An 18505-nucleotide genomic window follows, 5' to 3' on the forward strand; every position below is an offset into this window, starting at 1 on the left:
GGTACGAGACAGGGATGCCCCCTGTCTCCCCTCCTATTCGCTTTAGCCTTGGAACCACTGGCAGTTGCCCTAAGGTCGTCACCTTTGTACACGGGCATCTTACTAGGCCACACTGACACACGTCTATCCCTCTTTGCGGACGACATGTTACTTTTTATGTCCCACCCCCAACATGCCATCCCCACAGCAATAGACATCATCTCCCAATTTGGCAGCTTCTCAGGATACAAGATAAACATAGGCAAATCGGAGCTTTTAATAATTTCAGGACAGCCCCCTAAATTTGAGGAGAACCCGGAACTAAATACCATCCGTATACAACCTACCCACATTAAATATCTGGGCATACAAATACCAAATAAAATATCAAATCTGTATAAACTAAATTTCACTCCCACACTATTGAAAATCACCAACTCCCTGGAGGGATGGCAAAACCTACCCTTATCTCTTTTAGGGCGCACGGAGGTAGTGAAGTCAGTTTTGCTCCCCAAACTTACCTACATTATGCAGCTCCTCCCCGTAGGAATATCAAAAGCAGACGCTACCCGTATTACAAAAATATGTAGTTCCTTTATCTGGCAACTGAAAAAACCTAGAATATCCATGCAAAAATTACAACAACCAAAGCACTTAGGGGGCCTCGGATTCCCCAATCTGTCGTTGTACTCCAAAGCACTACTAAACCGATATGCACTTGATTGGATTCTAGGCCTAGACCACTATTCCATTCCCGACCTCGACAACACAATATTCTCCCCCTATTCCCCAGGTGCGCTACTCCACACACCCAAAAAACTAATTCCCAAACAGATCAACACACATGTTTTCTTTAAAGACACTTACGAGGCATGGCAACAGCTTTGTAAAACACTCAAGAAAGACCCAACTAACTCCCCTTGGCTGACAATATGGGGCAACCCGATGTTCACACCAGGTGTAAACTCTACAGTTTTCAAACGTATCAAAACGAAGGGACTGACTCTCACTTCCCAGGTCTATGACCCAGGAGGGAAAGTCCATACATTCCCGCAGCTGCAAGAGACCTTCGGGCTGCCCCACAGTGCCTTGTTCCCGATCATGCAGCTGACACACTATGTCAAATCCCTCCCAACCAATACCTTCACTCATTCCCCTCAGGACCCCATGTACAAGATTACCTCAAATTACCAAAAGAAAAAGTTCAAAACCAGATCAATATACATGGAACTCTTAGCTCCCCAAACCGAGGCCCTATGGACCAAGACCACTAATGTGTGGTCCAAAGACCTCCCAGGCATGCTGGCCCAAGACACCTTGTTCAAATACCACAAGGACACAATGAGCTCTCTTAAGACATCTTTATTACAAGAAACTCATATTAAGACACTTAATAGGGCATATATCTCCCAAGGTCAAAGGAGCCATTATGTCGAAGAGGAAACGGGCCAGTGCCCGAAATGCAAAGCCAGCTCCGCGAACATCTTCCATAATCTGTGGACCTGCGGGCACATCAAAAAATACTGGAATAAGATCATCAATTTTATCAAAACACACTTTGACATATCTCCCCCCTTGCACCCTGTACCTTTCTTGTTTGCTAATTTTGATACCTGGCACCTGATAGGCCCACAAACACATCATGTGCCCTTCCTCACCATATTGGTTACAGCAGCAAAAAAGCTAATCCTAAAGAACTGGCTCTCCCCAAACCCCCCCTCCCTAACACAATTAATCTCAATGCTGACCAAGATGAGGCTTTTCAATAAATATGACTACTCCCTCCCTTCTAACTCAGTGTCCGGGTACATAAAAAGATGGAAACATTTTGAGGACATCACAATGTGATATTACTTACACCCTGTTATGGGAAGGATCCCACCTCGTCCCGCACACACAAGCTATTTAACTTAAGATACTGGTATACACATACTTAAAGGCGCAAAGACATACCACAACATCTAACGCGTGAATCCAAGTCCCCCCCCTCCCCCCCCCCTTTTTCCTACCCCGACCCACCTTTCTCTTCTTTCTCCCCCATATATTCTTTCATAGATAAGAATTATTTAAAATGTTTAGCTTTAGAATGTACTGATGTTCAAGTCTTCACAATGGTTCGACTGGTCATACAGTCATCCAGGCACCACCAGAGAGGACTACTCCGTGGCACGATAGCCCACCCCCTTTCCAAAAGTTATGTGCCAGGATGAACATTTTTTTTTATAAGACTTTGTCTCAACCGACCCAACGTCCTTTCACTAAATACCCTCTGGAGAGACACATCGACCGGTCTATACGCTTAATGTTTATGTGTTTAATTTGTGCAATGCGTTCAGTCGGTACATTGTGTACAGTGGGTGCATTATGCACATCACTTACTGTAAACACTCATCCTTAAGCACATGTACTGGCACAAATGTTGACTTTCTTATACTTGTGAAAAATTTGAAAAACCAAATAAAATTTGTTGAAAAAAAAAAAAAAAGGTACGGGCCGCCACTGATCTCTACTCACTTATCTCAGTCCACTCCACTGTCTCTCTATTATCTCTGTTACACCACCCCATTTGACTCTCATCTCTGTCCTGTTCCTCTGTCATCTCTGTCCTGCTTTCATCTCTGTCCCACTCCTTTCTCTCTCATATCTGACCCTTCTGTCCCAGAAGGGTACAGGATGGACATCCTTACAGCAATGTGAGGAGAAGATAGGCTGTGTCCATAGGCAGCCAGGGATAGCTGTGAGCAAAGGGGGTCAGAGTCTCCCTTCAGCCCTCACTGCGCAATTGCTAAAAGGACACAACACATTATATATTAGATGTACACTTTCTACAACATTAATGTAGACACAGAACCGAGAACTATATATCTTAACACTTCATGTGAAACTTTTGTTTTTGCTAATATCACCATTCATTAACCCCTTCCCGACATTTGACGTACATTTACGTCATGGTCGGGAAGTACTTCCCGACACATGGCGTAAATGTACGTCATGGCTTTAAACTGTCACCGCGTCTATAGACGCGGTGACAGTTTAAACATGTCTGCTGTCCCTGACAGCAGACATGTCCCTGCATGCCCAGGGGGGGCGGCGATGCCGCCCCCCCGTCGGCGATCGCTGTGATTGGCTGTTCAGTGTGAACAGCCAATTACAGCGTTTTCTGTGTCACCGGCGAATAACGTTCGCCGGTGACACAGGGATCGGAGGTGATTGGTGCTGTAAAGTACAGCACCAATCACCACGGGGTGTAAGGGTGACACTGGTGTCACCCCACCTCACCCCGCCCGCCCCCAAAGGCCGTGATTGGTTCGTCGGACCGACGAACCAATCACAGCCATGGAGGGGGGGTTTAAACTAACGGTGACTGCACTGCAGACGCCATTCCGGTCTGGAATTGCGCGCAGTGCGGTCACCGTACCTAGCTGCCGTGATATACTGACCTGATCCTTGCAGAATACTTACCTGATCACTGCTTGTACCGTGCTGGATGCTTCCTGGATCCTGTTACTACTGTACTTGTGACTTCCTGTGTTGTGCTGCTGCAGTGTAATAGCGTTAGATAGAGAGAGATAGAGAGAGATAGTGACAGATTGTGCTATATATTTTTTATATAACGGACTGCTGCCCCCCCTTTTGTGCTGATCAGTATAAATTAACTGATCTGCAACTTTTTGGGGGTGCAGTTTTTTTTTTAATATATATACCTGTCAGTGCTGCTGCTGCAGTGTCATAGAGTGATAGATAGTGAGAGATAGAGAGATAGAGAGAGATAGTGACAGAGAGTGATAGAGAGTGCTATATTTTGTGTCTGCTGCCCCCCTTTTGTGCACCCCCAGCAACTTTTTGGGGGTGCAGGGGTTATTTTTTATATATATGTCAGTGCTGCTGCTGCAGTGTCATAGAGTGATAGATAGTGAGAGATAGAGAGATAGAGAGAGATAGAGAGAGATAGTGAAAGAGAGTGATAGAGAGTGCTATATTTTGTGTCTGCTGCCCCCGCCTTTTGTGCTGATCACTATATCTGAGGTGATCAGCAACTTTTTGGGGGTGCAGAGGTTTTTTTTTTTTATATATACCTGTCAGTTGCTGCCAGTTGCACTGTCAGTTGCACCAAAGGTTGTGCACCTGCTGCCCCTCACTGGTAATCAGTGTCGCATCAGTGATCACCTTTTTTTTTTTTTAGGGTGCTGTGGGGTCTTTTTTTAATTTTTTTTTTACACACACTGTGATTTTGTGGGTGTCCTGTGGCCACTGTGCGCTGATCAGTGACGTACATCACTGATCAGCTTTTTCGGCACAGGGTTGATCTTTTTTTTTTTGATCAAATTCCTGTTGCCTTTGAGCGCTGTTCAGTGACGGACGTTACTGACCAACATCTGTGCTCAATTTTTGGCGCAGGACCTTTTTTTTTTTTTTTTTTAACCCCTTAAATTTTTTTTTTTTTTAACCCCATCAATTTTTTTTTTTTTTTATTGGGATCAAATTCCTGTATAAAGTATTTTTTTTTTTCTGCACTACATACACACTACACACTACATACCCCCCTGGTTGAAATAAAGTTTGTACCCCCCCTACACTATACACGTGTTGAAACATTTCACTACCAGAAACACAAAAATAAAAATGGCATCCCAAATGTCATCCCAAATGTCATCCCAGTCATCCAGAAGAATGTATTCAGTGGAGGAGGCATATGCCATGCTTGCCTCTGACTCTGACACAGCCAGTGAGGCAAGCGGGGAATTTGAAGGATTCATCTTAAGCTCCTCTTCCTCCTCTAGTGATGAGGGACCCCCTCAAAGACGCCCCCGTAGAGCAGCTGAGACCCCCCCCCCAATAATTGATCTCGTATGGACCCCACCACCAGACAATTTTGAGCCCCAGGTTCCTGAGTTTTTGGCCATGCCAGGAATCCAATTTGATTCCACAGGTCTCAGAGAAATTGACTTTTTCAAATTATTTTTCTCTGATGATTTTATAAATTTAATGGTGGACCAAACTAATTTATATGCCCAGCAGTTTATTGCTCAAAACCCCACGTCATCATTTGCTAGGTGGACCCCTGTAGATGCAGTAGAGATGATGACGTTTTGGGGTCTGGTGTTTCATATGGGCATAGTAAAAAAGCCAGAAATTAGGCAATATTGGAGTACAGATGTTCTGTACAGCACCCCATTTTACCGTATGGCCATGACTCGGGCTCGTTTTGAGATGATCCTTAAATTTTTGCATTACAACGATAATGCACAGTGCCCACCCAGAGATGATCCCACCTTTGACCGGCTATTCAAAGTCAGGCCGGTCATTGATCATTTCAGTGCCAAATTTGCAGAGATGTACATCCCTGAAAAATTTATTTGTATTGACGAGTCCCTTATACATTTTAAAGGAAGGGTTAAATTCCGCCAGTACCTTCCCAGTAAGAGGGCAAGGTATGGCATAAAAATGTATAAGCTGTGTGAAAGCACCTCAGGGTACACCCACATGTTTAGGGTATATGAAGGGAAGGATTCAAGAATTGAACCGCCAGAATGCCCCCCCTCCCTCGTAGGTGTTAGTGGAAAAATTGTCTGGGATTTAGTGCACCCCTTCCTGGATAAAGGTTATCACCTCTATGTGGATAACTTTTACACTAGCATCCCCCTGTTTAAGGCCCTTGGTTCAAGAGGTACAGCAGCTTGCGGTACTGTGCGCAAGAACCAAAGAGGCCTCCCAAAAACGCACATTGCCCAAGTAATGAGAAGGGGTGAAAGCAGGGGAATATGCACCGAAAATATGTTGTTGGTCAAATATAAGGACAAGAGGGATGTCCTTATACTGACAACAATTCACGGAGACAGTACCACCTCCGTCCCTGTACGAGGTAACAGTACCCACACCTCAAAACCTAATTGTATTCTGGATTACAATAGGTACATGGGCGGAGTGGATATTTCAGATCAGGTACTGAAGCCGTACAGTGCCCTGCGGAAAACAAAAATCTGGTACAAGAAGCTGGCCGTGTATATCATCCAGATGGCACTGTATAACGCTTACGTGCTATTCCGTTCTACCGGCCAGAGGGGGACATTTATGCACTTTCAAGAGGAAGTCATAAAGGGCCTAATATTTGGGAACCAGCAGGCAGAGGGCCCCAGTACTTCTCATACTGGCCCCCGTATTGTACCAGGGCAGCATTTTCCTGATGAAATCCCCTCCACTGGAAAAAAGGGCAGGACACAAAAAAGGTGCAAAGTTTGCTATAAAAAGGGAATAAGAAAGCAAACTATTTTCCAGTGTGACACTTGCCCCGACAAACCCGGCCTATGTATAAAGGAGTGTTTTAAAATATACCACACATCTATGGATTATTAGGTTCATAATTTCACCGTGCTTCGGGGGTCTTGCTAATGCCACATAGCACCCACCATTCATTCCACCAGAATCTGAGCTGCAAAATCCAAAAATCACTCCTTCCCTTCTGAGTCCTGCCATGCACCCAAATGGTATTTTTTGGTCACATGTGAGGCATTGCCGTACTCGGGAGAAATTGGGGCACAGATTTTGGGGTGCTTTGACTCCTTCATTCCTTGTGAAAATGAAAAATTTTGAGCCAGAACTGCATTTTTGTGTTAAAAAATGTAATTTTTCATTTGCACAGCCCAGTTGTATCAAAATTGGTGAAACCCCTGGGGGTATGAAATGTACACTATACCCCTAGATGAATTCCCTGAGGGGTGTAGTTTGCAAAATGGGGTCACTTGTGGGGGGGTTCCACTGTATTGGTGCTTGGGGGGTCTTGCTAATGCGACATAGCACCCACCAACATTCCACCAGAATTTGTGCTGCAAAATCCAAATATCACTCCTTCCCTTCTGAGTCCTGCCACTTTTTGGTCACACATGAGGCATTGCCGTACTCGGGAGAAATTGGGGCACAGATTTTGGGGTGCTTTGTCTCCTTCATTCCTTGTGAAAATGAAAAATTTTGAGCCAGAACTGCATTTTTGTGTTAAAAAATGTAATTTTTCATTTGCACAGCCCAGTTGTATCAAAATTGGGGAAACCCCTGGGGGTATGAAATGTACACTATACCCCTAGATGAATTCCCTGAGGGGTGTAGTTTGCAAAATGGGGTCACTTGTGGGGGGGTTCCACTGTATTGGTGCTTGGGGGGTCTTGCTAATGCGACATAGCACCCACCAACATTCCACCAGAATTTGTGCTGCAAAATCCAAATATCACTCCTTCCCTTCTGAGTCCTGACACTTTTTGGTCACACATGAGGCATTGCCGTACTCGGGAGAAATTGGGGCACAGATTTTGGGGTGCTTTGTCTCCTTCATTCCTTGTGAAAATGAAAAATTTGGAGCCAGAACTGCATTTTTGTGTTAAAAAATGTTTTTTTTCATTTGCACAGCCCAGTTGTATCAAAATTGGTGAAACCCCTGGGGGTATGAAATGTACACTATACCCCTAGATGAATTCCCTGAGGGGTGTAGTTTGCAAAATGGGGTCACTTGTGGGGGGGTTCCACTGTATTGGTGCTTGGGGGGTCTTGCTAATGCGACATAGCACCCACCAGCATTCCACCAGAATCTGAGCTGCAAAATCCAAAAATCACTCCTTCCCTTCTGAGTCCTGCCATGCACCCAAATGGTATTTTTTGGTCACATGTGAGGCATTGCCGTACTCGGGAGAAATTGGGGCACAGATTTTGGGGTGCTTTTTCTCCTTCATACCTTCTGAAAATGAAAAATTTTGAGCCAGAACTGCATTTTTGTGTAAAAAAATGTAATTTTTCATTTTCACTGCCCAGTTGTATCAAAATTGGTGAAACCCCTGGGGGTTTGAAATGTACACTATACCCCTAGATGAATTCCCTGAGGGGTGTAGTTTGCAAAATGGGGTCACTTGTGGGGGGGTTCCACTGTATTGGTGCTTGGGGGGTCTTGCTAATGCGACATAGCACCCACCAGCATTCCACCAGAATCTGAGCTGCAAAATCCTAAAATCACTCCTTCCCTTCTGAGTCCTGCCATGCACCCAAATGGTATTTTTTGGTCACATGTGAGGCATTGCCGTACTCGGGAGAAATTGGGGCACAGATTTTGGGGTGCTTTGTCTCCTTCATTCCTTGTGAAAATGAAAAATTTTGAGCCAGAACTGCATTTTTGTGTAAAAAATGTAATTTTTCATTTGCACAGCCCAGTTGTATCAAAATTGGTGAAACCCCTGGGGGTATGAAATGTACACTATACCCCTAGATGAATTCCCTGAGGGGTGTAGTTTGCAAAATGGGGTCACTTGTGGGGGGGTTCCACTGTATTGGTGCTTGGGGGGTCTTGCTAATGCGACATAGCACCCACCAACATTCCACCAGAATCTGAGCTGCAAAATCCCAAAATCACTCCTTCCCTTCTGAGTCCTGCCATGCACCCAAATGGTATTTTTTGGTCACATGTGAGGCATTGCCGTACTCGGGGGAAATTGGGGCACAGATTTTGGGGTGCTTTGTCTCCTTCATTCCTTGTGAAAATGAAAAATTTTGAGCCAGAACTGCATTTTTGTGTAAAAAATGTAATTTTTCATTTGCACAGCCCAGTTGTATCAAAATTGGTGAAACCCCTGGGGGTATGAAATGTACACTATACCCCTAGATGAATTCCCTGAGGGGTGTAGTTTGCAAGATGGGGTCACTTGTGGGGGGGTTCCACTGTATTGGTGCTTGGGGGGTCTTGCTAATGCGACATAGCACCCACCAACATTCCACCAGAATCTGAGCTGCAAAATCCCAAAATCACTCCTTCCCTTCTGAGTCCTGCCATGCACCCAAATGGTATTTTTTGGTCACATGTGAGGCATTGCCGTACTCGGGAGAAATTGGGGCACAGATTTTGGGGTGCTTTGTCTCCTTCATTCCTTGTGAAAATGAAAAATTTTGAGCCAGAACTGCATTTTTGTGTAAAAAATTTAATTTTTCATTTTCACTGCCCAGTTGTACCACAATTGGTGAAACCCCTGGGGGTTTGAAATGTACACTATACCCCTAGATGAATTCCCTGAGGGGTGTAGTTTGCAAAATGGGGTCACTTGTGGGGGGGTTCCTAAATTTTAGCATCTTATGGTGCCTAGAAACCTACATGGTGCCTAAAAAATAATCTCATAAAAAGGAGGCTCCAAAATCAAGTAGGTGCTCCTTCTATTATGAAGCCTGTAGTTTGGTCAACGTGCACACTAGGGCCACATATAGGATATTTATGAAAAAAAAAGAATTGGGGGAATCAATTTTTAGTCACATTTCTCTAGTAAAATCTACGGTGTTCCTTAGAAAAATTTATTAAAATTGCAAATCTGCAAAAAAAATGAAATTTTGAAATTTCAACTACACTTTGTTTTAATTCCTGTGAAACACCTAAAGGGTTAACAAACTTCCAAAATGCTGTTTTGAATACTGTGAGGGGTGCAGTTTTTGAAATGGCATCATTTATGGGGGTGTCTCACATACAAGTCCCTCAAAGTCACATCAGAACTGAACTGGTCCCTAAAAAAATCAGTGTTTGAAATTTTCTTGAAAATTTGAGAATTTGCTATTCATATTGTAAGCCTCCTAGTGTCCAAAAAAATTAAAAGGAAGTTGAAATAATGATGGAAACATAAAGTAGACATATGGTCTATGTTAGTTATTAACTATTTTGAGTGGTATGATTATTTGTCTCACAAGCAGAAAATGTAACATTTTGCAAATTGCTAAATTTTCCATTTTTTTACGACATTTTGGTATTTTTCACAAAAAAACACAGACTGTATCGACCCAAATTTACCACTAATTTGAAGTACAATGTGTCACGAGAAAACAATCTCAAAATCACTGGGATAAGTAAAAGCAAAAAAAAGTTATCCCCACTTAAGTGATACATGTCAGATTTGAAAAAAAGGGCTCTGTCAGGAAGGCAAAAACATGCTGTGTCAGGAAGGGGTTAACACCCTACACAGTGATATTCTTCACACTTTCTTTAAGAAAGTAGGGCACGTAATGAATATACAGTAGGCCTGGATAGTACACAATACTTTATTTTATCTCCATCAGGCAGATTTTCTCTTTTCTATCAACGTATAACATAAACAGGATTAAATAAATGGCATTAATGACAAGGGCTGGGGTATCAACACATGGGGGGTACAAAAAGTGTACATGCTTATTCTATCATTTCCTATACTGCCCAGCAGGTAATATACAGTCTAGCATCGTATAACCGATATCTACTGTATACTGCTGCATTCTACAAAGATGTATACTGTATAACTGATCCAATCTGAAGCATATTTGTTTAACCTAAAATGGGGGGGTGGGTTATTTTGTTTTTCCCTTTTTTGTAAGCCTTTACTTGTCCGTTTTGATCAATAATTCACAAGGATAAATTATTCAAGGGGCTATTGATTTCAGGTTTGATTGTTCTTTCTGTTCCCAATTGTAAAGCCCCCATAAGATCATACATGAGACAGCAGAACAGGCATCTTTTCAGAGCTCCGAGTCTCTAGTTAATTGTACAGTCATAAAATACAATAAGCATTCTAGAGCACTGCAGGGATTTTATCATTTATATTGGCTCAGCGTGACCATTACACATTTCTGAAATAATTGCCAGGTCTGCTTGGGAAGAAAAAAAAAGAATGAATCTACAACTGGCATATGATTAGTATGATTCTGCCTAGAAACAATTTATGGTTTTATTATGGTCAGAAAGAGTAGTTACATTTTCCCTTTGTATTTATTAGTAAGAGCGTTGTTACAATCTGTGATACCCTTTTGTACACGTGATACTATATAGGAAATGTTTATTTTCTGCAATCGTTCCACCATCCACAGGCTAGCTTGCTTTATCAATCATGGGGGAAATTTATTACAGATGGGATGTTGCTATGGGCAACCAATCAGATACTATCTATTATTTTCGAGAAGGTGCGGAATAAATAAGAAGTAGATTCTCAATGGTTGCCCATAGCAATTCCATGTGAAATACAATTCCCATTAATTTCCCCCCATGTCTAGTATGCTATGTTCTATGGCTCTTATTCAGATCTGATCGCAGTATAAATTTGTTCTCAAAATGGGAAAAACCATGTGCACTGCATGTGGGGCAGAAGTTACACGTGCAGAGAGATTTAAATTTGGGTGGGGTGTGTTGAAACTGAAATCTAAATTCCAGTGTAAAAATAGATCAGCCAGTATTTACCCTGCACAGAAACAAAATAACTCACCCGAATCTAACTTTCTCTATACATGTTACATCTGCCCCACCTGCAGTGCACATGGTTTTGCCCATTTTGAGAACAAATTTGTACTGTGATCAGATCTGAATAAGGGCCAATGTTCCAGGAGTCTTAATGCAATAGATGGAGGGTTCCACATTCTGGAAAGTAGAGGCGGTAAATGTGTCTATTTATGATGTAATGATCTGGGTGATGGCCATTACAAAACTAGGTCAGCATCTAAAGTAAACAGCTAGTCCTGGCAATACATCTTACCGTCTGCTAAACAAGAAATATTGCAGTAAAGCTGAATGAAAAGGAACTGATTTAGATATGACTATCTTTATTATTACCCAGAATATAGGCAGCCTTTCCAAACTCACTGAAACTCAAGCACGAACAAAAGTATCGCATTAAAGATATAATAATTTATGCATTGATCTTCTGTAAGAAGACCAACTGTAGAATGATTCTTCCAGGTCATTAACCATTGTCTAAATTATACTCGCTGCCCTGGGGGTGTAATAACACTGTAGGTAAAAAGTGTGTCCCTGTAATTTAATCCTAGCCTGGGGACAGCTGGGAGCAGTCATGCTGAGTCACGAAACAGCAAATTGTAAATGGAGTTTTAGTTCAGCTTCTTGCAAGGCATATGTATGAAAAGCCATGTATGTGCAATTATTATGAAACAAAGGGCCTGATTCAGATCTGATCACAAGGCCACGAATTGGCACGGCAAGTGATCAGTTTAGCTTCCACCCCACTCCAGTGAAAACCCGCCTTGCAAATGAATGTGTACACTGTGTGAATGAATGTGTATGGCTGCACATCCGTTTGCACCCAAGCGAAAATGTCCAATGTTGCAACAGGCTCATCTTCTAATGATTTTGACTCTAACCACAACTCATCACAGCCACCCGTAGCCCAGGTCTTACTTGGCGGCTGTGATGAATACAAGCATATCCAGCCTGCTAATGATGTCACACACCGCCCCCTAACAGGCTTTGGCGTGCCTGCATTTTCTCTGACACTCCCAAGTTTTTATGGCACGCCCAGCGGTTTTTTAGCCTGTCCCTAAAAATCGTTGTTTTGCACCCCACACGCCAACTGCCTGTCAATCACCTAGCGAACGGCCAGCAAACAGAAATAGTTGCATGAGTTCATCGCAGCCTGGCCTTGCGCATGTGTACTGCATCAGGGAATCAGGCCATAATGACACCCCATGCGTAGCCATGGCCGCTTGCACCAACTTTAGTACAATTTAGTCCTTCTTGAAGTGAATTGGAGTCTCAAATTGTGTCGTAACCTGTAAACATATTGTAAAGACTAGTAATATACTGTACTCAGTGGACACTATGGGGCTAATTCAGCTCCAGTTGCCATTTTGCAAAAAAAACAAACTTCAACTTCTGTCTCTTTGCATGCCAAGTGCCGCCCAGAACAGGGCAAAGCCACCCAGTGCGCAAGATCCCTCCCCGCAATTGCAATGTAATTGTAATTGCAGAAATGCTGTCATATCATAGAATGCAATGTGATCCCAACTCTATGGTAGCCCCACGCCTTTGCAGCCTGGCTGCGTATGATGCCATGCAGCGGCCCTGAACAGCCCAAAAATTGTCCGGACTGAGTTGTCCAGACCGCGCCCCCCTAATGCCACATCTTTCCCCTGCTGCCACCCCATAAGACAAACAAAATGTGATCTCATCCTTGTAGGATGCAATCACATTTTGGTACTTGCACATGCACATTTGCAGAAGTACAAATATTGTCTAATAGCGATTTTTGCACTACAGCATCTCCAGCTGAAGTAGCATCAGAGTCCTTGAAGGCAAGGAGTGGAAATCTGAGGGCAACAGAGACCAGAGAGGAGGATATGGATTGATGGGGACAGAAATTATGAACAAAAAGAATGAGGGACTGTGGAAAGAGGTGAGAGAAATGATGGGGTAAAAGGCTAAACGAGAAACAGGGGTGGGAGATGAGGGGACAGAGAGGAGATACAGGACGACAGGTGGTAAGAGGAACAGTGAGAAGAAGAAATGAGAGACACTTTTTTTTTATTGTTCAATCTGTTTTTATTAAGATTAGCATATACAAAACAGAATAGACATCAATAAAGGTAATGAAATTATATCAAGATAGTGTGTTACGTCTTATTTAGGGAAATACAATCAAACGTAGGCTTCAATAATCGGGGTTATTGCTATACTATGGTTGAAATAGCCTTAAACAATACTTAAAATACGTTGTTTAATCCTCAGAAGTATGAAGTCTATATATCTGTATAAACGGATAAGGAAAGTATATTAGCAGAGAGATTGAAGAAACCGAAAGAGGGAAATGAAAGAGAAGGAGAGAAGACAGACAGATGGAAGAGGAGCATTGGTTAGGGAGACAAATCAAAGTGTCAGTCAGTAGTGTCATGGAGCCATAGAGCAAAGGGCTGTGTCTCACAGTTAGGTTCAGTGGTGAAGTAGACTGTTTTAAGGACGTTTTAACAGGGAGTTATATAGTGAGGATTCCTTAAATTCAAGTCACGATAGCCAAGTTGTGTCAAAGTTTGAAGTATTTCCGGACGAGATGTATAATAAATCTTCCATTGCCATATATAGTAGTCGATTTTTTTAAAACCATTCTGCAATGGAGGGGGCTTTGGTTGATCTCCAGTGTCGGGGGATTATGGCTTTTGCCGCATTATTGAGGTGTCTCAATAGTGAGTGTTTATAAGTTTTAGTGTTATCTATTGTAATGTTGAGGATCCATAAACCAGGGTCTTTGGTAACCTTCCCCTTCAGGATCATTTTGGCACATTGGAAGATCATGTTCCAAAAGGGGTTGAGTATCATACAGTCCCACCATATATGAAGGAAGGTGCCTCGGGCAGAGCGAGATCTCCAGTATTTATCGGTGATTGTGGGGAACATTTTGTGTACTCTCACAGGGACTCTATACCATCTATAAATACGTTTATATAAGTTTTTCCAAAGTGAGATAGTTTGAGTAATACGAAAAATGTCTGCCCAGTCAGTACCTTGTATCCTCCCTTGTAATTCCTTTTCCCAAGCTAGGGTGAATGAGGTAGGGAGGGGGAAGGAGTTCACTATAATCAAGGCATAAAGTTGTGAGATTGTGTGAGTTGGTGATTGTGGGTCCACACAAAGACGTTCTAGAAGAGTAAGGTTCCTAGTTATCTCTGATTTTTTAAATGATGCCATTAAAAAGTGGCGGAGCTGGAGATATTTCCAGAACTCTTCATTTGGTAGATTCCATTAGACTTGGATATCTGAAAATGCCCATACCCCCTCTGGGCTCACCAGCTGACCGAGTCTAAAGATCTCAGCCTCTGCCCAGTTTTTAAAGGAAGACAAGTGTAAACCTGGGGAGAATCCATGGTTAAAAATGAATGAAGTGAGGGGGGAGATGACTGAAGAAATGTGCGGGAGAAGGCGATTCTTTTTCCACATCTTAAGGGTGGGAGAGACCGTTGGGTGCTCCACTGTGGGAATTTTTGGTAACCATGGGACAATCTCAATATAAGTGTGGAAACAATTTTCTTCAAGAGACACCCATAATTTGGAGTCTTTAGCACGAGTCCAGTCTAATACAAGGTTTAGTAGAACAGCTTGATAGTAACTGGGAATGTGAGGGAGTTGCATACCTCCGTCATGTTTCCACCTAAATAGAATATCGTGTTTGATGCGAGGAGGTGATGATCCCCACACAAAGGAGCGTATCCATTTTTGAATAGACTGGAACCATGCCTGAGGGATGCGTATGTGGAGGGTTTGAAGTTTATATAGAATCTTGGGGAGAGTATTCATTTTGACAACATTTATTCTGCCATACCAAGAAAGGTGTGGTTATCTCCACTTCTGAAAGTCTGAGCAAACAGAATCCAAAAGTGGTGTCAAATTTAGGGAGAAGAGTTTAGATAGGTCTGTAGATAACTGGACTGCTAGGTATTTCAATTTAGTGTCATTCCAGGTGAAGGGGAACGATAGTTTCAGGGAATTAACTACTGAGGGGGGAGTAGTTAGGTTCATGGCAATGGATTTTGAATAGTTAATCTTGAAGTTAGAAAGATAACTGAAGTTTTGAAATTCTGCCACTAAATTAGGGAGGGATATTATCGGGTTAGTAATTAGAGCTAGTAAGTTACCTTTGTAGAATGCTGTTTAGTTATCCTGAACTTTGTAGCAAGCATGTAAAAGTATAAACATTGTAACAACAATACAGTTTAGAGACTTCATCAGTATAACAGAATAAATAAGTCATGCAGGAGCCTAGTTGGTGTGAAATTCAGGCCATCGGGGTGACCACGGTCCAGGTACACTGTTACATTGATCTATGCACATTGGGCCTAATTCAGACTTCATCGAAGGGCAAATTTATTCTCAAAATGGGCAAAATCATACTGCACTGCAGGTGGGGCTGATGTAAACTGTGCAGAGAGAGTTAGATTTTGGGGAGTTATTTTGTTTCTGTGCAGGGTAAATACTGGCTGTTTTATTCTTACACTGCAATTTAGATTTCAGTTTGAACAAATCTAACTCTCAGCCCCACCTGTAGTGCAGCATGGCTTTGTCCATTTTTAAAATAAATATGCTCTACAATCAGATCTGAATTAGACCTATGTCTATGCACAATGTCACATCAGTCCTTGCACAGTGTCACATCAGTCCATCTGCAATGTCTTATCAATCCATGCACATTTATTTAAAAATTCACCTTGATGCATGTGCAATGTCGCATCTATAAATGTAAGATGCACCGATATCCCTGCAAAATATCATATACATGTAAAACCACATCAGTTTATCTATAACTTCACCTTTATCTCTGTGCAATTTCCCATCTATCCATGTACAATAGCAAATCTGTCCATGTACAATGTCATATCCATCAACGTGCAGGGTCACATATATTTTTGCATAACTTCATATCTGTTTATGTATAACATAACCTTTATCCAAATGCAACAGTACAACGAGCAAGTGTCACATCTATCCAGGTGCAGTTATCGCTTTATAAATCTTCCCATCTATTTATGTGTACCTACCTTTAGCCATGTACAATGTCACATTTATTAATATATCATTTTGCATTAATTTTGGGGAAAAAAATTGCAGTTCTTGCTCAGTTTCCATTGGCTGGGTATGAGCATCATGTGATAGTTGGCGTGTCACCAAAGGTTGCCCGTCTCTGATAAACTCCCAAGACTGCCCAATCAATACATATCAATATGTCACTGTTATAAGTCTTCACATGGAAGGTGGTTCATTCTAAAATAAAATAATCAGCAATTTAGTCACAGAAAAATGGGTGCTTACTCTGACTTGAATTTACAAAAGAAATCCAGACTAAACATTGATGAATTATATATATATTGGAAGTTGTATGCATTTTTTTGTGTTAACATTTGCACAGCTGCGGATCTACAGTAGCTCTATTCAAGGGTTAGAAGACCACTATCTGTGTGTGGCAGATGAGGGGTTAAGTCTGCCTGGTGCATTGTGGAGTGGGTGTCAGAGAGAGGCTGGGCTGCTCCTCCCTGGTTTGCTTTCAGAGAGCAGCTGCCTTGTGCTGGCTCTTCTGTAGGATTGTATCACTGCACCTCTCTCTCTCTCGCTCTTATTTTACTATTATTTAACTATTTTTTTTTTTACTCACTATCTAAAGACGCTTTGTGTAATCGCCTGTTTTCCTGGCATCTCCAGCAGTGAATGACATTACTGTGGACCACTGATACAGAATGGTATGTTTTGAGATGACTTTTTTCCTGTATAAAATGACAGTTTTAGATTGATGATTTGCATCTTGTTTTTTAAGAACGTGATGGGATTGTAGAATGTGAAGCCACAATAACCTCAGGTTTTACGTCTTTCATGCTGTCATACTAAAGAATTAAAGTGTTAATGTATTCGTAAAGCTGAGATTAACTGTCGTCTGCATTTAAGAAGCCTTGTGCTAAAAACAGATTAATTGAAGCTCTCTCTTGCTCATGCGAATGTTATGTCTGGGTGTTTTCATCCAGCTGGAATCTAAGATGGAAATTCTGTAGAAGCCAGCCATAGAAGGTAGAACTATGCATATTTAGCACTTCCCTGACAGTAGCCTCACAATCCATTCTCTGCCTTTATCATTGCTGTTCTCACACCACAGAAGCCTGCTGTTTGATCCTTGCTCCAGCATCCTTAAATTGATGCTTTGGATAGCTTAATTCTTCCCAGTGCTGATGGTAATAGAGGTACCAAATGTACACGTCCCTGTCTAATCCACCACGACATATCCAAGATATGTTAGAGGACATTGTGACAGAAGGGCGTTGGGTCAGCAGCAGCACCACAGATGGTTTTTGTAATAGGTATCTGTGCTCCTCCCCTGCCACTCCTGTCCCAATTGGAGCAGTGAGATGATGCTGGTACAGTGTCTGAGGTGGACAGTACGTGTGTGTGTGTAAAGATCATCCTCATGCATCATATTTGTCTAGAACAGATTTATTGTCTCCTGATTCTGCTCTTTAATAAAAATGTCACCCACTTATTATATGAATGTGGATTTGCTGCGGTCCCATGGCTTACATTTTGCTCAGAGTATGTTGGATTCTACGTACCATATAGAAGAATGTATATATTGTACAGATTATGGCAAGGCCAATCTAGGATACAGTATATCAGCCAGGCCTTGTCTCGAATATTCTATGTCATGCTCACTCTCAGAGGCCTTTGACTTACCTCCTAGAACAGCAAAATGAGGACCTCAGAGAGTCAGCATTTCAATAGAAGGTTTTATCTCCATGGCGACTGTTTCCTCAAGGTACCCGAGTTCCTCCCAGACTGGCCTCTACGTTTTTCTGTAGCTTTTTAACCCTTCCTCAACGGTCCCTGTTGTCATAAGAGGTTTCTGTGGGTCTCTACCTCCATGGAATAGCTAATGATGTTTCATTTTCTTGCAATGTGCATTACACCTCCTTAGCTATTATGCATACTTAGTATTTTCCATGGACTCTGTGCTGCTGTGGTATTCGGAACACTATAATCCCACTGTATTGTTTGATAATAATGTGTTTTGTTTTTTTCTTGGGTGGGGGGGGGGGGGGGGGCATTTGAAAGGATAATTTTCAGCAGATAATGAGTAGTCTAAGAATAGGTGGTAAGAATTCCATCTAATATCTAAAATAGGAATCTTATTGTGCATTTCATCAGTAGTCATTCATTTATAAAACTTGATGGTGTCCCTAGTAATAAAGGATATTTGGAAAGTACGGTAGTGATGCAGAGTCGATCTATGTCCAA

At 42.1% G+C, this 18505-nt stretch overlaps 1 protein-coding gene across 1 annotated transcript in view; it reads left to right on the plus strand.

The window, feature by feature from the left end:
* MAP1A (microtubule associated protein 1A) overlaps window positions 1-18505 on the plus strand; it is a 169616-nt gene that overhangs the window by 90795 nt on the left and 60316 nt on the right. The gene's annotated exons all lie outside the window — the stretch shown is intronic.

Source organism: Crinia signifera, chromosome 4 (assembly GCF_055691185.1).
Source record: "Crinia signifera chromosome 4, ASM5569118v1, whole genome shotgun sequence".
Lineage (NCBI taxonomy): Eukaryota > Metazoa > Chordata > Amphibia > Anura > Myobatrachidae > Crinia > Crinia signifera.